At 41.7% G+C, this 19,453-nt stretch overlaps 1 long non-coding RNA gene across 1 annotated transcript; it reads left to right on the top strand.

Annotated features, from left to right (window-relative positions):
- Positions 1-1,729: 1,729 nt before the first annotated feature.
- LOC118773833 lies at positions 1,730-7,352 on the top strand. The gene is made up of 3 exons (XR_005004751.1): positions 1,730-1,763; positions 6,825-6,877; positions 7,322-7,352. It is a non-coding gene; the product is annotated as an uncharacterized LOC118773833 (long non-coding RNA).
- Positions 7,353-19,453: the final 12,101 nt, after the last annotated feature.

The following is a 19,453-nucleotide window of genomic DNA, read 5'->3' on the forward strand; positions in this document are numbered from 1 at the left end:
CTTTTGCAGTGAGCTCATGCTAATACACAGAGTTGCTAGGAAAACATAGTTTTTTCTACCACAGAAGGACCCCCAGACTTCCTGTCAAATTTATGCCCCACCACTTTCCAAATCAAACCCACACCCTTGGTTAGTCCGTCATTACCATTTTCATCTAACCAAGCCTATCGCCATTTATTTTCACTTCCCGCTCAATTGTGCTTGTGTCTGCACCAACCTTAACACGTTTCGCTTCCATGCTCCATGTATTTGCATGCATGCCAGCCTATTGTGCAGTAATCAACTGACACGGTCCCCGCAAATTCCTCCTGGCACCGCCTCACAGAAAGTTGAAACTAGTTACCGATTGGATAAGAACAATGCTCTCGTGCCAGTTCGTCTCATAAACAGGTTACCATTGGTTAAAACTCATCCGAAAAAACACCACGTCAGCGATTGCTTTTAATAAAATTGTAATGTCAGAGTTCGTATAGGCTACGCTAGTAATAATTCATTGCCTGATCTAAAATCTCTGCACGCCGGATTTCCGGCGTGGGGCCAGAGATCTTTAACCCATGATATTAAACTCACTCGAAGAGGTGAAATATAGTGGGTCTCGCTAATAAAGTTGTGTTCAAAGAAAATGAAAGTAAGTGGCTAGTTGGCTCGTAAATTAGATGGTCCAGACTTAACGTTACTATACTGTGTGTCACATTAGACATTAAACTGGCTAGCTGTAGTGCTCGTTACCCATTTGCTCGTTTAGCTATCTGACTATATGTTAGCCAGTGGCTATGCGTTAGCCAAGTACAACCTGCCCTGGCCACGAAAATATTCGCTAAAAATCAACAAAATGACTTTTGTGCAATATTTCACTTGCAGTAAGTCCAGTGTGGAACTACTAAAACTGTCAGAGTGTTAAGTCATTTTATTTGTTTTTAGTGAATATTTTTCTTTTTTTCTGAAAAATGTTCACTTAAAATCAACAAAATTACTTGTTATAACCTTGAAGGTTGTAGTAGTTCCACACTGATATGAGTGACTTTTACGTGTAGTAATGAATGTCTTTTACTTGTAGTAAGTAATTAATCTTAATGTGCATCTACTTTTTCAAAATTGATGTAGTGCTGTATCCCTACAACAGGACTTCTGTGACATTTCACTTGTAAGTCAGTCATCTCACTGGGAGGCGACGACAAACAACAGAGTTAGAAATTTTAATTTACTTGATTTTTATTGAGCTTTTAAAATTAAATATACTGTATTTTAAAATGGTACTTTTTTATTTCACTTCACAGCATGCCATCTGCTACTACAACCAGCAGCTGAAGGAGAGTATAACCGCTTAGACCCCTTTCTTCCTTCAGTTCAGTACGTGCATTTTTCGACGGTCCCTTACAAAACGCAGCAACTGAATAGTTGACTAGTTACTGTGTTCAGACTACACTGTGCAGCGAAAACAAATATCGAAAATTTCAGCCATTATGTCATGTTGTAGCAGATTCTGTATCTCTTCCTGAAACAGATAATACCGCTTTTGTCTTTTTAAGAAGTGCCGTCTTCGTGAGGAAAAAGCGAATATCCCAATATAAAACCAACTTTACCACGCTGGCCACGTAGTGACGACCACAATGTGTTTCATTGGATGTCTAGTGCCATTTTTTTACTTTTCTTTGGGATGGGAAGAGGAAGTTAAACCGCTCGTAGTATGCGCAGGATATATACCAAACAGACACTCGGCGGCTCTTCATGGTGCGTCGCTGCGCTTGCTGGTGCTGTATGTGGTGAGTTATACATGCAGTTTGCATTTGCAGTCAAAATGCAGTCGCTCTCTCTATGTGTTTGAAATCACCAACTTTCAACTTTAAATTTCCGTCCAGTCAGGGCTCAGGAGATTAGGCCAGGGAAATAGAAAAGCACGACAACTTATGTTCTGTGTTTTTGCTAATAATAGTTTGTTTCCTGGTTATACAGTTCGAAGTATATGCCAAGGTGTTTGCATTGAAGTACTGGTGACACCGTTGCTGAATTTTTTGGGGGTTTCCGGTGAGGTTGGTGGTGGTTTGGGGGGGGGGGGGGGGGGGGGGGTGTAGTGAGGGAAGCCGCCAGGTGAGTACAGACACCTGATGGATGAAAACAGAATACTATATAACCACAGTTGAAACTATTTGTACTATCTGAGCATGCAAACTAAACCCAAGCAGGCAACTTGGTCAGCATAGTATAATTTTTTTTCTTTTAATATTCAAATGACAGTATAGTGCTATAAGGACATCAAGTAAATCATTATATAACCGTGCCTTTATATGCGAACACATAAGCATGTTCCGGAAGAGCTACCAAGCGCGCATTTCGTTCAGGAACAGTTTTCATGCAAAATACATTTCAGTAAACTATGGCTTGTGCTCAGTCAGGGGAGTGGCCAGGGGCATGCTGTGCTCCGGGGGTGTGGGTCTGTTCCTGTGCAGGCGCAGGAGGGGAGGAGGGGGCAGCGAGGAGTTGAGGAGCCTGACTGCCCGAGGGAAAAAGCTGTTGCAGTGTCTGGCAGTGGCAGTACGGATGCTCCGGTACCTTCTGCCAGACGGCAGGGGGGTGAACAGTCTGTGGGAGGGGTCTGTGGCGATACAGGTCGCCCGATGGACGTTGCAGTTCCTGAACCAGACGGTGATGCAGCTGCAGAGGATGCTCTCTGTGGTCCCTGGGTAGAAGGTGGTGAGGATGGGAGGGGGGAGGCTGGCTTTCTTCAGCCTCTGCAGGAAGTGGAGATGTTGCTGGGCCTTTTTGGTTATGGTGGTGGTGTTGAGTGTGCAGGTGAGGTCCCTCGCTATGTGCACTCCCAGGAACTTGACGCTGTTGACTGTCTCCACGGCAGAGCCGTCGATGTCCAAGGGGGTGTAAACAGCAGGGCTCTTCCTGAAGTCAACAATCATCTCTTTAGTTTTTTCAACGTTAAGAGACAGCTTGTTGTTTCGACACCAGTCCACCAGCTGACTGACCTCTGCTCTGTATGCAGACTCATCGCTGTTGCTGATGAGCCCCACCACTGTCATGTCATCTGCAAACTTGATGATGTGATTAGAGCTGTGCTGGGCAGCACAGTCATGTGTCAGCAGCGTGAACAACACTGGGCTCAGCACACAGCCCTGGGGGGTGCCGGTACTCAGTTTCATGACCCTGGAGGTGTCCCTATACTGACAGAGTGAGGCCTGTCAGTCAGGAAGTCCAGGATCCAGTTACAGAGAGAGGTGTTCATGCTCAGTAGAGATGGTGAGGTGGAGGGCAGTAGGGATGGCATCAGTAAGTGGCTGTGTGTTAGTCCGTGGCTATACGTTAGCCAAATACAACCTGGCCACGTAGTGACGACCACACTGTGTTTCAGTGGATGTCTGGTGACTTCTCTCTGGGACGGAAAGAGGAAGTTAAACCACCAAAGCTGATAATGTGCGCAGACTGTGCGGCAGCTCTAACGGTTATTTAAAGCAGACTCAGCTGCCCTCTCTGTGTCTTCTGTACACTGGACTTTGCGCTTTGAGAAAGTCTACCTGGAGAAAAGGATCAGTATGTGGGGATTTTGGCAGCCTTCCAGAATAAGTTTCAATCCAATCAGGGCAGATGGGTGAGTGAGATGGAAAAACAGCAAAGGAAAAAAAAAAAGGGAAGTAAAAATTGGTAATGCGGTCTCTGACCTTAAAGCAGTTTTTTTTTCCGGTGGGCGGGGGGAGGGGCGCAACATAATGCATGGTGCAGATTAAAGGGATGTTTTACCGCTATAAGCAGCTGTTTTATATGTTGAATGAAGTTAATTTCCTCTCTTAAACAGTAAAAATGTTTTCACAAAAAAGTTCTGTAATCGTGCTCCATCAGAAGAAGTTTGGTAGGCTTCATAAGGTTGATGAATAAAAAATGCATTTATTTAACAAAATAACGTGTTTCCACAAAATAATGAATAGGCCTGTTTGGATAGAATAGGCTTTTCTGTATGTAGGACTTCATAATCACCATAACATACAATTTGCCTCTCTGACACCTTTGATAACGCCTCATTAGCTTTAACACTGGCTCGCTAACTAAGCAAATTTGCTGCCTGGCAACTACTTGTACCTGTAGACTCACCGAACGTGATTTTGATTCTCACTGTTTGTAATGGGGATACTTATATATATTCTACACTCTAAAAAAAGTAGTGAGTTAGTGGGTGGGTTAGTGAGTAAATCTTAAAATCGAGAGCTTTTTCAGCATAAAAAATTGTTTGTTACATGTACATGTTTTATTCAGTTGATAACTCAAGAAGTTAATCAAAATGAAGATAAATAAAACTGTCTTAACTTAGATATATATCGATTTTGAATAAACATTTTTGCCTTCACTTAACAATTGAAAAGTTGCCGCAGTGTAGCATAGTGGTTAAGGAGCAGGACTCGAGACCAAAAGGTTGCTGGTTTGATTCTCCACTGGGGCACCCTTGAGCAAGGTACTTAACACCCAGTTGCCTCAGTAAAATATCTCGCTCTATAAATGGATAATATTGTAAGTCGCCTTGGATAAGAGCGTCTGCTAAAAGCCAGTAACATAATGTTATGTATTAAGTTAGTGCAACTCGTATATCTACACGCTAATGCAGCGATCGTAGAGTTGGGCAGTGGGCGGAGCTTCCCAGCATGCCTTGTTGCGATGGACTGTTATTTTACCCATGATGAGTATGACTGTGTTCCTCTTATGTAGTTCCCTCCTACGAGGTCAATATGTGTGTTTTTCTGGTCATGATGTTGCTTAATGTAAGCTGGGTTGTGAAACTGTTTAGTAGCAGAGTCATTGTTTTGAAATTAAAACCCAGTTTGCTATATTTGGTGTTAGAAGCAATACTGAATCTATGTTATGTTCCTTTCTTGATTAACTGAAACATTGTTTCCAAAAAAAAAAAAAAAAATAGAAGCAGGAGGAAGAAGATGATATCACTCCAGGAGACAGAAGAGCTCATTGTGCAGCTACAGCGTGAGGGGGCACGGCTTAATATCACCAAATACTTTTTCATTAAAATTAAGTTGGTCCAACTTAATTAAGCTTTCTGAGGACAAAGCAAATCATGTTGGTTGTACTAAGTAATTGAGTCAGTCTAACTATAAAAGTCTCATGGGATTTACTCAGTAATGGCTGAGTTGGAATTTCTTTAAAAGATCCATGCACATTGTTCCCTTATTTTTTTTAAGTTGACGCAGTGTTTTTTTTTTTAGAGTGTAAGAATTTATATTTTACATTTTAATGTAAAAATTTCCTTATTACTAGCTCATCATTGTCTAACTAGAGACCAATTTATATAAATAGCATGAAAAGACATTGCTAATGGCTAACTAGTGCATAATATTAACCTCCTTGTGTGGCTCTGTAATTACACATGTATCCTATGCACAATACATAATGAATAAGTAGCTAAATAGTGTATAATATAGATGGCAAATAGGACGTAGTTCTATATAGCACAGTAACATGTTGATGTTGCTAATTATTTGGTTTATTAACTCCTACTTGATTATATTATACATGGGTTTATTTGCTAATGATTATAGCAACCATACAAGACAAAGTTATGAAAAGGCCTCATAAGTCCTTAATTATGTTTTATATTGCTCTAATAACTGCCAAGTTGGTGATTAGTGCCTGACTTATTAGTAGTTTATCGATGTATGATTATTGACCCCTAAAATAAAGTACCCAAATAGCTTCCATTTCCATTCCAGTCCATGTTGTGCAGTGGACAGGTCAGCGTTCTGCACTATTTGTTGGCAGACAGTGGTGCCACTCTGAGACTGAGAGACCGAGAGATTCGGCTTTTATTACCAATAGAGCTTACAGTGAATGGAACCTTATCACAAGCCTGTGTTACCGTGGCAACCACTTTCAGTAAAGTTTCTGTCGTCTGTGGAAGAACTCGCTCAGAACTTTCCTGCACAGACTGATAAGTTTGTTTTTAATATCAATGAAATTTCTCAAATCAAATGTCAATACATAAATACAATAATCAGCTCTATAAAGGTTTACAAAGGATATTTGTCTGTACCTATCCTATCTATTGACTATATTTCTAAAGAAATACAGAGATACAAAGACTCATCTGTCCTGTTACTCACTGGATTAAGTTAACCATTTAACAAGGCCTCTTTCTTAAAGCCTGGAGATCAGCTACTGAAACTGAGGGATTCATTATATGCTGCAAACTACAGGCCTTTCAGCATACTTCCTGTCACCTCCAGAATTGCGGATAATGGATGGCAGAACAACATCATCCAAGCCATGACCGCTCTTCTCTGAATCCAATGCCATTTTCGTTGTGGATTGTGGTGCTTAAACTGGAGCAGTGTTTCTAGAAAGCTTAAGAAAGCTTTTCACACTATTAACCACGTATTTCAAAGGTACATATTTCAAAGCTGTCCCTTTTAACTTTTTAACCTTTTAACCCCTGTTTGGAAATGGATAGAATGCTACCTTAGTGTGAAGGTGGGCAAAGCACACATAGGTGTCCCACAAGGATCAGTTTTAGGTCAGTGTCTGTTCAGTTTATATATTAATGACTGCTTTCAGTCTGCTCTGTTGTAGATGTTCAGATTTATACTGATGATAGTTTATATGTATATGAAAAGAACAGTACAAATTGGTCATGGCTTTTGTTTCATGACTAATCTCCCTGCTGGTTGAAATACTTTTGTCTACACTTAAATGGTAGTAAAACTGTATGTTTGTTCTTTTCTAAAAGGCCTACAAAAACAAATGTGTATGTATTAAACTTAAAATAGCGGGTGATTTCAAATTCAGATTCCTCTGATCATTTTAGACTCAAACCTTTCTTTCAGAAAGCATGCTAAAAGGTGGCTAAAGAAGTAAGACTCAGCCTTCGCAGCTTTAGGTAAAAATGCAATTCTCAGCCACTAAGCTGTACAGTCTATGCTATATATATATATATATATATATATATATATATATATATAAAAATATAAATATATATATATATATATATATATATATATATATATATATATATATATTTTTTTTTTTTTTTTTTTTTTTTTTTTTTTTCATTTTTCTTACTGCCTACCAAGGGTGTCACTAAGCAGGATGTTTTATTAAAGCAAACAAGGAACAGACAAAAAACAGAATAGGTACAATCATTGTAGCATCTTAGGTAAATATAATTTATTTAGCCTTGAATACTTCATGAAATACACACATGCATGTCAGTACTTCAGCTTGATGTCTTGCTTGTCTTGTGTTTCTCTGTCCTCCTGTCTGTCAGTGTGGGTGCGTCTTTGTTTTTGGTTTTGCGTGAATGTGCTTTTGTTTGTGTTTACAGACCCATGTGCTCCATCATTCCATCTCCTGTCCGGCCTATCTGTCCTGCTGCCGCACCCACCACCTGAAGCCCATCCTGCACACCTGTTCCCTGTTAACTCATCAATAGCCAACTTTTCAGCTGCTGGGTGGAGTCTCAGCCATGGCAGGGTCTCGTCTGGCCGTCACCATCATCCTCCTGTGGATGCTGACTTTGACTGAATTTCAAGGTAACACAAAACCCACTTTCCACCTTCACTCTCACCTGCTGTGCTTCTAGCTGCTCTTTTTTTCTTGTCTCTCCTGCAGTATGTGTTTAATGTTGAGAAAGCGCTAAGTGCCCTTCACAAAAAGTTTATTGGGTGAGGTGAACAGCTGCTTATAGCGGTAAAACAGCCCTTTAATCTGCACCATGCATTATGTTGCGCGCCCCCCCCCGGAAAAAAAAACTGCTTTAAGGTCAGAGACCGCATTACCAATTTTTGCTTCCCTTTTTTTTTTTTTTTTTAAACTTTCCCAAGTTTGCAGATGACACGACAGTGGTGGGGCTCATCAGCAACAACGATGAGTCCGCATACAGAGCAGAGGTCAGTCAGCTTGTGGACAACAATCTGTCTCTTAACATTGAGAAAACTAAAGACATGGTTGTTGACTTCAGGAAGAGCAGTCAGAGCAGTTATAAACGCCGATACCGATATATCTGCAATTAGCTCATATCGGCATGCCGATTTATCGGTCAGGCTCTAGTTTTTACACCACACTTCACACAGCTGATTGCTAAACCTAAGTTTAGGCACGTACATTACATTATATTACAATACATGCATTTAGCAGACGCTCTTAGCCAGAGCAACTTCCAGCACGGTAGAACGTAAGTGTATCCATTGATATTAAGTGCACAACACCTTCACTCTCACCTGCTGTGCTTCTAGCTGCTCTTTTCTTCTTGTCTCTCCTGCAGTATGTGTTTAATGTTGAGAAAGCGCTAAGTGCCCTTCACAAAAAGTTTATTGGGTGAGGTGAGCATTCATATCTGTGGATTCTGGTACTTGAGAGCTGAAAAATTACCAGGAGTTGACTCAATAATTCTTTGTTTTTCACCCCAATGAAACAAAGTAAAAAGAGAGGGCAGAGGAGAAAGAAAGAAAAGAGGAAAGGGAAATGGGTGGACACAGGAAATAGAGGAATGAACAGTCAGGAGAGAGAGGCCATGCTGATAACTGACAGGGTTGTGGGGTTTGGTGGTGGGTGTTGGACAGGAATAATGTCAGTGTTGTGAATTTTATGGTGTAATGAATGGATTCTGCATATTGCCAAATTCCTTTATGTTTTGATACTTACAGTGCTTTGTTCAGTTTAAGGTGGATAAAAGATAACCATTAAAGATAACCGTTGAGATACAGACATGTTGTTTTTTGAGTTGTGTGTGCTAAGATTGATCTTGGTGTGTGGTACATTACAGGGTAAGGGATTGGTCTGGGAGGTTTAGCAGGGAATTCAGAAGTGATGGATTTGGATTTGATGGTATTATGTGGTTAAATATTTTTAAGTTTAGATTGTGTGGTAATGAGTACTGTTGTGTCAGTTAAACAAAAGGGAAGAATTACCCATTGTGAAAGTTAAGTGCTCCAGGCTGGTTCTTGTATGTTGCTTTGTTTTAAATAAGTTATTGTTTTTGTAAGTTTGTTCCTTCTCTTTATTGTTTGTGAGAAATGCACACTGACCTGTCAGGAAGGCTGGGTTGTAGGAAGGTTAGTTAGTTTAATTTGCCACTCAATTCACATTGAGTTTGACAGATGCTGAAACACACAGACAGGCTCTGACACATACTATGTAAAATGAAATGGTTGTTTTCACATCAGTCTGTTACTGTTTATTGCTTTCATATTAGTCATCCACACAAACATACACAGCTCAAGGGTAACATAGAGATGTAATCCAGTGTCTTTCTCAGGAGCACAGCAAAGGATCGAACCTGCAACCCTTTGGTTAGCAGCCCGGCTCCCTAACAGCTGATCCACTCTGCTGTGTCTGTTCTTCCTCTGCAGACACACCTGTTACCTGCCTCTTCTCTGAGGCCTGTGTGCTGCCGTGCAGCTTCAAACCCTCACCTGAAGAGGTCATTCACTGGCAAACACTGGCTGGACGGGACGTCATCACTGTCCACAGCTACTACCATGGCAACGATCAGCTAGAGGACCAAGACAGGCGGTACAAAGGACGGACCTCTCTCTTTAAGGACCTGATCTCCCAGGGCAACGCATCCCTGCTGCTACGCAACACCAGCATTCAGGACCAGGGCAGATACAAGTGTTACACTAGCACCACACTGGGCAACCAGGAGTCCTTTGTGAGCCTGAGAGTGGAGGGTAAGTCTCCCCACAACCATCTCCTGCTAATGCCCTCACGACCCACAGTGTTCCTGGTACTTAACAGAGAATCCCTCTCTGGGTAAGCCTAGTATTCATTGGGCAGTAATGGACCTTTCCAGTACGGTCCTGAAATAATAAAAAAGCTTAAAAAACCAAAAAGGGTTTAATAAAAGTATGTAGACACTCCTGATGCTATTCACGTTTCCAGGAATTTCATGCACCTACACAGTTGATTAAAACTTCCAGTAACTGATGTAAGGTTTTTCAGTCTTGAAATATATAATGAAAAAAATTTTAAACTTTAATTTTAAATTAATTTTCGAGAGCTCATGCCCTTTCATACAGGAACTCCTCTATTTCCACAGTCCACAGGTTTAAGGTAACCCTCAAATATTCTATAAATGGACCAGATCCTCCACTCCATGGTCCTCTCACTCAGTGCTATGAGCTGAGTGAGCTCACTCAGCCAGTCTGTTGTGCTTTTGTTCCATACATCTCCTGTATGTTCTCTTCACTGTCTGAGTTTGTTTTCCATTTGCTAATTCTGTCAGCTTTACCCACCCTGATGTTATGCTGCGTGTTACAGTCTGAGCTGCTCCTTTCCTCTGCCTTCCCATGTGCCTTTGCTTATGATTTGACATTTACTGTGCTTTAGCTGTCCATGTCCCATATCATTTCATGTTTCATGCTCATCGTGTATTTTTTCTTTTTGTTGCTTTCACTGTCTTTTCATTGTCTTTTAACTATCCACCCAGGGACTGCAGATGAAAACTAATCATTTTGGCTAATTCTGGCACATTTACAGAAATTTAAATTAATGTGAATGGCCCTTGTCAAATAAACCCAATGAAAAAAGCTTTTCTGATTTAATGGACCATTGTGAACATTCTTAAAAGGGCGTGGTTTGCTCAGGCAATGGATTGTAGGTAGTAAGGAGTTTCTAACATCAGATTCCGCAGTTAAAGTGGATGGCACATGTGCCATTTTCTCTCACTTCAGTGTCACTTAACCCTTCTTGTGAAAAATTCTTTCGGTTTTGAAAACTCACATTCCAGGCAAAAATATAGATGCACCATGTGATGTGACTGAACTAATTTAATGACAGGCTTGCTGACAAAACCTTCGTATGTGTATCCTAACCTTGACTGTGCAGAGGAAGTGGATATTAACTGCTATTGTGACATCACTGCAGCTCCCATCAAATCAGTGAGCATGGAGAGGACCAGAGAGGGAGTGGCCTGCATGTCCCAGGGCGTCTACCCCACCCCTCGCGTTTCCTGGTCCACTGATCCACCCACACCATCAGGAACCCTGCAGGACTCCAGCCAGCTGACTGCAGATGCCCAGGGACTGTTCTCAGTGAGAAGCACAGTGAGGATGCTGGGAAATCTTTCTAACCACGCCTACGTCTGCTCCGTGTCCAAAGAGGACGGGACCGGGGAGTGGAGGGCCTCGTTCAGACAGCAAGGTACCGCAGCCTGGATTACAACACCACCACCGATCTCCTGAACAGAGGGGAGCATTTACTGAGGGCAAAATGAGGATTCATGAACCCCAGAATGCACTGTCAATTATGTAAATTACTCATTTATTTGGCTGTGGACATCAACAATCGACAGTGCATAGCTTTATTCATTACACAGTTCATGAAACCACTCTCCAATAAGCAGTTAATTCATCACCAGCAGTATCCTGGGTAGAGCAACTTCATTTTATTGACTAAGCAGAGTGCCATTTTTATTGACCAATGAGTGTGAACATAACTGGTGTTGTGCTGAGAGTGTTAGCCTGGTCTGACACTGTTGTGCACTTAATATCAATGGATACACTTACGTTCTACTGAGCTGTAAGTCGCTCTGGCTAAGAGCGTCTGCTAAATGCATGTATTGTAATATAATGTAATGTAAGTGCCTAAACTTAGTTTTAGCAATCAGCTGTGTGAAGTGTGCTGTAAAAACTAGAGCCTGACCGATAAATTGGCATGCCGATATGAGCTAATTGCAGATATATCGGTATCAGCGTTTATAACGGCCAATAAGTGACAATTAAAGAAATGGAGAGACTGAAGATGGATCCTTCAACCATGTTATGAGTGTTGTCATTGCGTAGTTTGTTCACCAGATGGCACATTACAACTCTGCTTTTGGCAACACACGTGTTTGGAATGCCACAAATCACAACAATCAGCTGACCCGAGTAGAGTCGAGCAGAGTAGCCCACAACGGAGATCATCTGTGTTCATGGTAAATTGATCATTTTCACGTGAAATACATTACTTAAATAATAATAAATATCCCCCATCACTTCTCCTCTTAACCTAAATAAGCCTGACACCGTTCATGTCAGCCATGCCTGGCTTTGTTGCAGTAACGTGAAAGCCGGTACCGTCAGTCAAAATTACATTTAACGTTACGGTAGTTGAGTGGTGTAGGTTAAGCTGTTGACAAAATTGATTGTAGGTTTATTTATGAAACAGTGCGGCAGTTCTAGCGAGTAAAACAACGGTCTTATCTCTCCCACATCACTTCTAAAAATTCTTTGGCAACATCGTTTATAATGCTGCCCATTGCTAAATTAGGTTACCCACAAAGCTAGCTAATGCCATGCTTATCAGTGGAAGACCGCTAACGTTAATGAGCGGTTAAACTGTAGCGTTTAACTCATTCTGCCTAAATGAAGCAATGGTAAATATATCTGCATCTGTATTTAGTCGGTGCATTGGAAATTATTAACCCTTTTGTGGGTACAGTCACACCGGTGTGATTAGCCATTTAGTGCGTATGCTAAAACCGGTGTGATTGGAACACTAGATTGGAAAAATTTTAGCTGTGAGGAAACGGCGATTTAACTCTAAAAATATAGCAAACGCTAACTGAAAACTATGAGAAGCTTAATAACGCTATTGAAAACACAAACCAACGTAACACGCGCTACATAGCATAAAAAATAAGTTGCATGCGTATGGGTTAAACCAGAGGGGACACGTAAACTTGAGCTGAGCAAGTATCTAACATGGCTCGGTAGCCAAACAGTTATCTAGCTTCTCTTTCGAACATGTAGTATGAAATCCCAAAGTCGCAAGTCCTCGTTGCAGACAGTCATGTAGTATTAGATGAATTCAACAGCAGCGTTTACTCTAGGTCACTGTATCAGTTTACTGCATAGTTTAAGATGGCATGGTATTTTTTTAAAACTTTTTTGTATTATGCATTTGACTCTTATTTATCAAAACTTTAATATATCATGTAATTTTGTTCAAAGTACTATTTAAACTGCATTAGGCCTATGTCATGTTATCTTGGCGAGAACTCTTAAATAACTACACATAACAAATGTTAGGGTAAATCTTTGTTTATGTTATGTGTTTCTGTAAAAATAATATTGGCCGATATATCATCGGATTTTTAAATCCTCAAATACTGTATCAAAATCGGTATCAGTCTTAAAAATCCTATGTCAGTCCGGCTCTAATGAAAATCCTACCACACCTAGACTGCTCATATCATATCAGAGACTGACCTGAGCTTTTCTCTGGGTCATTATTGCCCCAACGTGAACTAGGTGCTAGTTCTGGATTGGTGCTAATGCTGGTTCAGAGTTGGTTCAACTTGCGAACCTTCTAAGAACCAGTTTGCTTTTCCACAGGCAGAGAGCCACCATAGAGCCACGTCATTACGTCACTGTATGTGTCTGTGTCTCCACTTTCCACCTAGCGGGAACAAACAAACAACAACAAACAAGAAAACAGTGCTTTAAAAAACAAATTTGTCCACTACACTTTATACTTAAAGCCAAATGTTAAGTGACGTTGGTTGGTGAGTCAATGGCAATGTTACAAAGTAGCATGCTAATGTTAGCTACTGTTAGCAAGGTTACGGTAGCTGGCTAGCTGGCTGTTGGTCAGCGAACATTACCCAAGCAAGCATAAATCGTAACATTGATGTGAAAAATTAGTAGCTATGCTTGCTTGGGTAACGTTAGCTGACCAACAGCTAGCTAGCTGCTACGGTTGTAACGTTGATGTGAGAAATTAGTAGCTCACTAATCAGCTAAGAAATACATAGCTGGCTGGCAACAAGGTGAAATATTTGAAAAATAATATTCTGGTTTTTCTTCTTTTTAGGCAGACTAGACGCAACACTAGCTCTGCTTCTTCAAAAAATGTTGGTCACAAATTTTTAGTTGGTCACGATAATCCCGCCCCCAGCCCCTGACGTAAGCGGTTCTTGGTTCTAGACCAGCAAAGTGTTGGTGCTGCTCTCGAACCAGTTTTCTTGGCTGAGAGCCGGTTCTTTGTCTGTCAAAATGCGAAGAACTGGTTTGAGATGAGGCACCGGCTTCAAGCCAGCCCTCAGACTGCCTTGGTGGAAAAGGGGCATGTGTGTGATCATCTTACTGGACCAGTTCTGCTAGGGTGTGGAGGACTTGGTCTGAGTGTAACTCGGCTTGTGTTTGATTGTCCTTTCAGGGGACATCCATGGAGAAGTGGGCCAAACCCTGGCCATCCCCTGCCCTGCACCAAAGCCCAGCCTCCAGAACTTCACTCAGACCTGGACCTTCATGGGACAAACCCCGCCCATCCTCACACACAACAGCAGCACCTCACACCGGCATATCTCAGACCTGTGGAAGAACCGGGTTCAGGACCTTTCAGAAAACGGGTCGCTCCTGATCCAGAACCCAGAGGGCCAGAACCTCACAGGAACGTACACCTGCAAGGTGTTAGCCGACCGGACCCTGCAGCTGGTGCAGACATATGTCAGATTTACAGGTACGGATCCAGGAAGTGAAAGATAAAGAGGAGAAACTAAATAAAACTCAGCTGAGCTGGTCTGGAGCCACAGAGAGCTTCACTTTCCACTAATGTAAATCCATTTGTGATAACGCTACGCCAGAATTTTTCAGAATAAATCTTTTTAGTGCTCAAATGAAACAAAAAATTCTATTTTTGACATAAGCATTTAATGTGCAAAGATACTCTTTACTTATGGCACTCAGCATACTTCTATTAATAATATTGCAGTTACATGCTGAAGCTTTTAGTGCATATACCATATAGTTCTCCTTAGAAAGAGCTGCTGAAAGTCATTCTTAGACTCCTCCTTCATGACTGTCTTTGGTTCAGGGTGAAAATGCTGTCAGCTGTAACCCCCTCTGAGGAAGTGTGTCTTTATTTACAGGTGCAGATAAGCATTCTGGGAGTGACACCCTGCACCCTGCTGCTGCTGCTGTTGCTGTGGTTATTACTGTTCTTCTCGTGACAGGACTCCTCATAGTAGCATGGAAAAAAGGTACAGAGAAATATGAATCTTTTCATTTTATTATTTTATACCCATATGTTAAAACTGTTTTGCCAGCTCTATAGTACAATGGTGATCAAAGTGAACTGCTACCCATAAAGCACTTACCAAAACACACACACACACACACACACACACACAAACATACCTATATACCTGCACACATTATTTTCAACATGACATTCTTGGAGAGACACCTGGCACCCTGTTGCCATCATTGTTCTTGTTATAGCTGCAATAGTAATGCTGTTTACTATAGGTTATTTGTCTTTAGTCCAAGATTTAAAATCTGGCTAAAAGTGAGAGTCTGTAGAACATTGTTAATCAAACTGAAGTGCTGTTCCCAGCATTTAATCATAGGCATCACACTACCCCCCCACCCACACATGCACACACACGAATATACAGAAATACATTCATAAACAAACACATACACATGTGCATTCACACATGTACATTATGCACTGCTTAGATTCTGTTACTGAGACTGACAGCAGTTACATGAAGGAGCTGTATTTTGTCTCCTGTTGTATAGAGATTGATCAGAGTGTGAGTGTGAGAGTGTGTGTTATGCATATGGCCCTGGATATGATTTACATGTCTGTGTACTACAGGGTGGCTCCAAAGATTAATACAGTTAATACACGGACTAAGAGGTAAGAGTGAATCCAGGTGCATTTCCTTACTATCATACAGAACATTAATAACTCATCTGTCAAAAGGCAGTGTAGCATGTTTACATATTTCCTGTTATGGTGTTTTGATATTTTAACTTGTATACACTGTTCTGATATATTTAGCTTCTTTGTAATACATAAATAATTTTAACTGAGGTACAGTACATTAGTATTAGAACTCAAACATTATGTATTGATAGTTTAACTAATGCACTGATGTTAACAGTTATTCTGGATTGTAATGTGTTATTAATTCAGATGGAGTAAAGTGTCTTGATATTCAAACTAGATTATATTAAACTGATTATATTATGTTTACATTTTCACTGGAGTTCATGCATGTTGACATTTTAAGATTTGGTGGTATGTGATGCAGATATAAAAGTTGAATGAGGTAAGCACTACTGACATGGGCACGATGACATCACCTCGTTAATGTGGGACACCGGGACTGAAGGCCTCTGGATGTGGAAGGGCCTGCTTTGTTCTCTCTGTGGCTCATATCCTCCTTCCTGCAGGTGATGGTAACCAGGGGAGAGAAAGAGGACCAGAAGATAGAGGAGAGGAGTTACAGCCTCTGGGTGGTAATCAGGGGAGAGGAGAAGGAGAAGAAGATGGAGGAGTGGAGGAACAGGAGAGAAGAGATGGAGAAGAAGATGGAGGAGTGGAGGAACAGGAGAGAAGAGATGGAGAAGATGGAGGAGTGGAGGAACAGGAGAGAAGAGATGGAGAAGAAGATGGAGGAGTGGAGGAACAGGAGAGAAGAGATGGAGAAGAAGATGGAGGAGTGGAGGAACAGGAGAGAAGAGATGGAGAAGATGGAGTGGAGGAACAGGAGAGAAGAGATGGAGAAGATGAAGCAGTGAAAGAGCAGGGGAGGAGAGATGGGGAAGACGATAAAATAAATCTTATCAATGCCTCCCTTACGTTCGGACATGTACCTCAGTCTGTCAAGCTAGCAGTCATCAAGCCCATTCTGAAGAAGCCCACTCTAGATCTGCATGACCTGTCAAACTACAGGCCCATCTCAAATCTCCCATCCCTTTCGAAGATCTTAGAAAAAGTTGTAACAAAGCAACTTTGCTCCTTTTTACAGTCCAATAATATTCTGGAAGTCATTCCGTCTGGGTTTAGACCGCATCACAGCACAGAAACCGCTCTCCTAAAAGTAATCAATGACCTACTTCTCTCCTCTGACAATGGCTATATCTCCCTACTTGTGCTCCTAGACCTAAGTGCAGCCTTCGATACCATTGATCATTTTATTCTATTAGACCAACTTGAGAACCTGATTGGCATAAGTGGAAAGGCTCTATCCTGGTTCAGGTGTTATCTTTCAGAGCGACATCACTTTGTATTCATTAACAATAAGTCTTCCAAACTCTCCAGAGTAAGACATGAATACATGAGTAAGACGTTATACATGGTCCCTCTTGGAAATATCATTCGTAAGCATGGCATTAAGTTCCACTGCTATGCAGATGATACCCAGTTATACATATCGGCCAAACCTGATGTCTCCTTGGAAATGTCAGTCATGGAAGCCTGCCTCAAAGACATAAAGACATGGATGGCCCATAATTTCCTCCTACTAAATTTGGACAAAACAGAAATACTGGTTATCGGCCCAAAGTCTATCAGGAGCAAACTCACCAACATTACGTTAAGTCTTGATGGTGCCTCACTGGCCTCAAGTGCAACCATAAAAGACCTTGGCGTCACGATTGATCCTGAGCTCTCTTTTGACACACATATGAAAAACACCTCCAGGACTGCTTTCTTTCATTTGAGGAATATTGCCAAAATCAGGAAAATTCTATCAATACATGATGCTGAAAAGCTAATCCACGCTTTTGTTACCTCCAGATTGGTCTACTGTTATGCCCTCTTGTCAGGATGTGCATATGCCTCCCTAAAGCCCCTTCAGCTGGTTCAAAATGCAGCTGCTCATATTATAACCAGAACAAAGTGCTTTGAGCACATCATCCCAGTATTAGCCTCTCTCCATTGGCTATTTATCAAATACCCCATTGATTTCAAAATATTTCTCCTTACATTTAAAGTTTTAAATGGGCTTTTCTCTCTAATTCTACCTGCACTGTGCCGGCCAGGAGCAGATGGGCTCCCCCTCTCAGGTGGGTTCTGCTCAAGGTTTCTTCCTGTCAATGAGGACGTTTTTCCTTGCCACTGTTGCCTTAGGCTTGCTCTCAGGCGGTCTCAGGCCTGGGATCAATGGAAAGCTGCTTTGTGACAACTTGTGGTGTAAAAAGTACAAATAAAATTGAATTGAATGAAGGAGTGGAAGAACAGGGGAGTAGAGACAGAGAAGAGGAACAGGAACAATGTCTTCTGAGTGCTTCAGGTAATGACTCTGCATTCATATTTATACCTGATTATTATGGCGTATTGATGTTTTGGTGGGAGTTGATCACATTGATATTTAAACTTGATTGTGAAACACTTTACATACTTTCTGCTTCTTTCAGGTGAGGATCAAAAGAAACAAGATGGAGAAGGAGGAAACGGAGAGCTGGAGGACTTTCTGAATACAACGAGCTGATTGGGTAAGGGCTCACCGTAGAGCAAAGCTGTCTCCATGGTGATAGACAGCGGTACTGTGAGAGAGGGGAAGGGCGGGGTCACCTGCGTCATGTGACATCACAGACAGGACAAGTGTCACTGCCACTGGCAGGCAGGGGCGGGGCTGGCTGAATCCACAGACGCCCAATCGCCACAGTAGCAGAACCAAGCAGCTGCATACCTGGATACGCAGGACGTCCCAGAGCCAGAGAGAGAGAGAGGGCGGGGCACAAATCATCAGACTCTGGGGGTCCAGAGGGGGGCGCTGCAGTCACACCCTGGAGCTGAGGAGCTGAAACTGAACTTCCTGAGTAACTGCAGCTGTGAGCTGAAGGATCTGCTCAGGAAGCAGAGAATGGAGAGAAAGTGATGAAGACTGAGCAAGAGACTGCAGCACTGCTCAACACCCACTTCACCTCTGAGCACTGCTGTCTTTCATGTGTGTATATACTGTATACTATATAAAAGTATATTTTTATACATATTTTAATAAACTGATTTGTGATTTGGATATTTTACCTCCATGTGTATGTGTGTCTTGTGTGGACTGTGTCTGTGATGCGTGTATGAGTTTTGAGTGTGTGTGTGTATGTGTGTAGACTGTTTGAACTGTATGTATGCGTGTATTGTGTATACAGTTTGTGTGCACCTGTGAAATGAGTGTGTGTATTGTGTGTGTAAATGGTGAACAGGCTGCTTGTACAGTGTATTGTGTGTGTAAATGGTGAACAGGCTGCTTGTACAGTGTATTGTGTGTGTGTGTGTACATGGTGAACAGGTTGCTTGTACAGTGTATTGTGTGTGTAAATGGTGAACAGGCTGCTTGTACAGTGTATTGTGTGAACAGGCTGCTTGTACAGTGTATTGTGTGAAAAGGCTGCTTGTACAGTGTATTGTGTGTGTGTGTGTGTAAATGGTGAGCAAGCTGCTTGTACAGTGTATTGTGTGTGTGTGTGTGTACATGGTGAAGAGGCCGCTTGTACAGTGTATTGTGTGTGTAAATGGTGAACAGGCTGCTTGTACAGTGTATTGTGTGTGTGTGTGTGTGTGTGTGTGTAAATGGTGAACAGGCTGCTGGTACAGTGTATTGTGTGTGTACATGGTGAACGGGCTGCTTGTACAGTGTATTGTGTGTGTACATGGTGACCAGCCTGCTTGTACAGTGTATTGTGTGTGTGTGTGTGTGTGTGTGTGTGTGTGTGTGTGTGTGTAAATGGTGAACAGG

Source organism: Megalops cyprinoides, chromosome 2, assembly GCF_013368585.1.
Source record: "Megalops cyprinoides isolate fMegCyp1 chromosome 2, fMegCyp1.pri, whole genome shotgun sequence".
Classification (NCBI taxonomy): Eukaryota; Metazoa; Chordata; class Actinopteri; order Elopiformes; family Megalopidae; genus Megalops; species Megalops cyprinoides.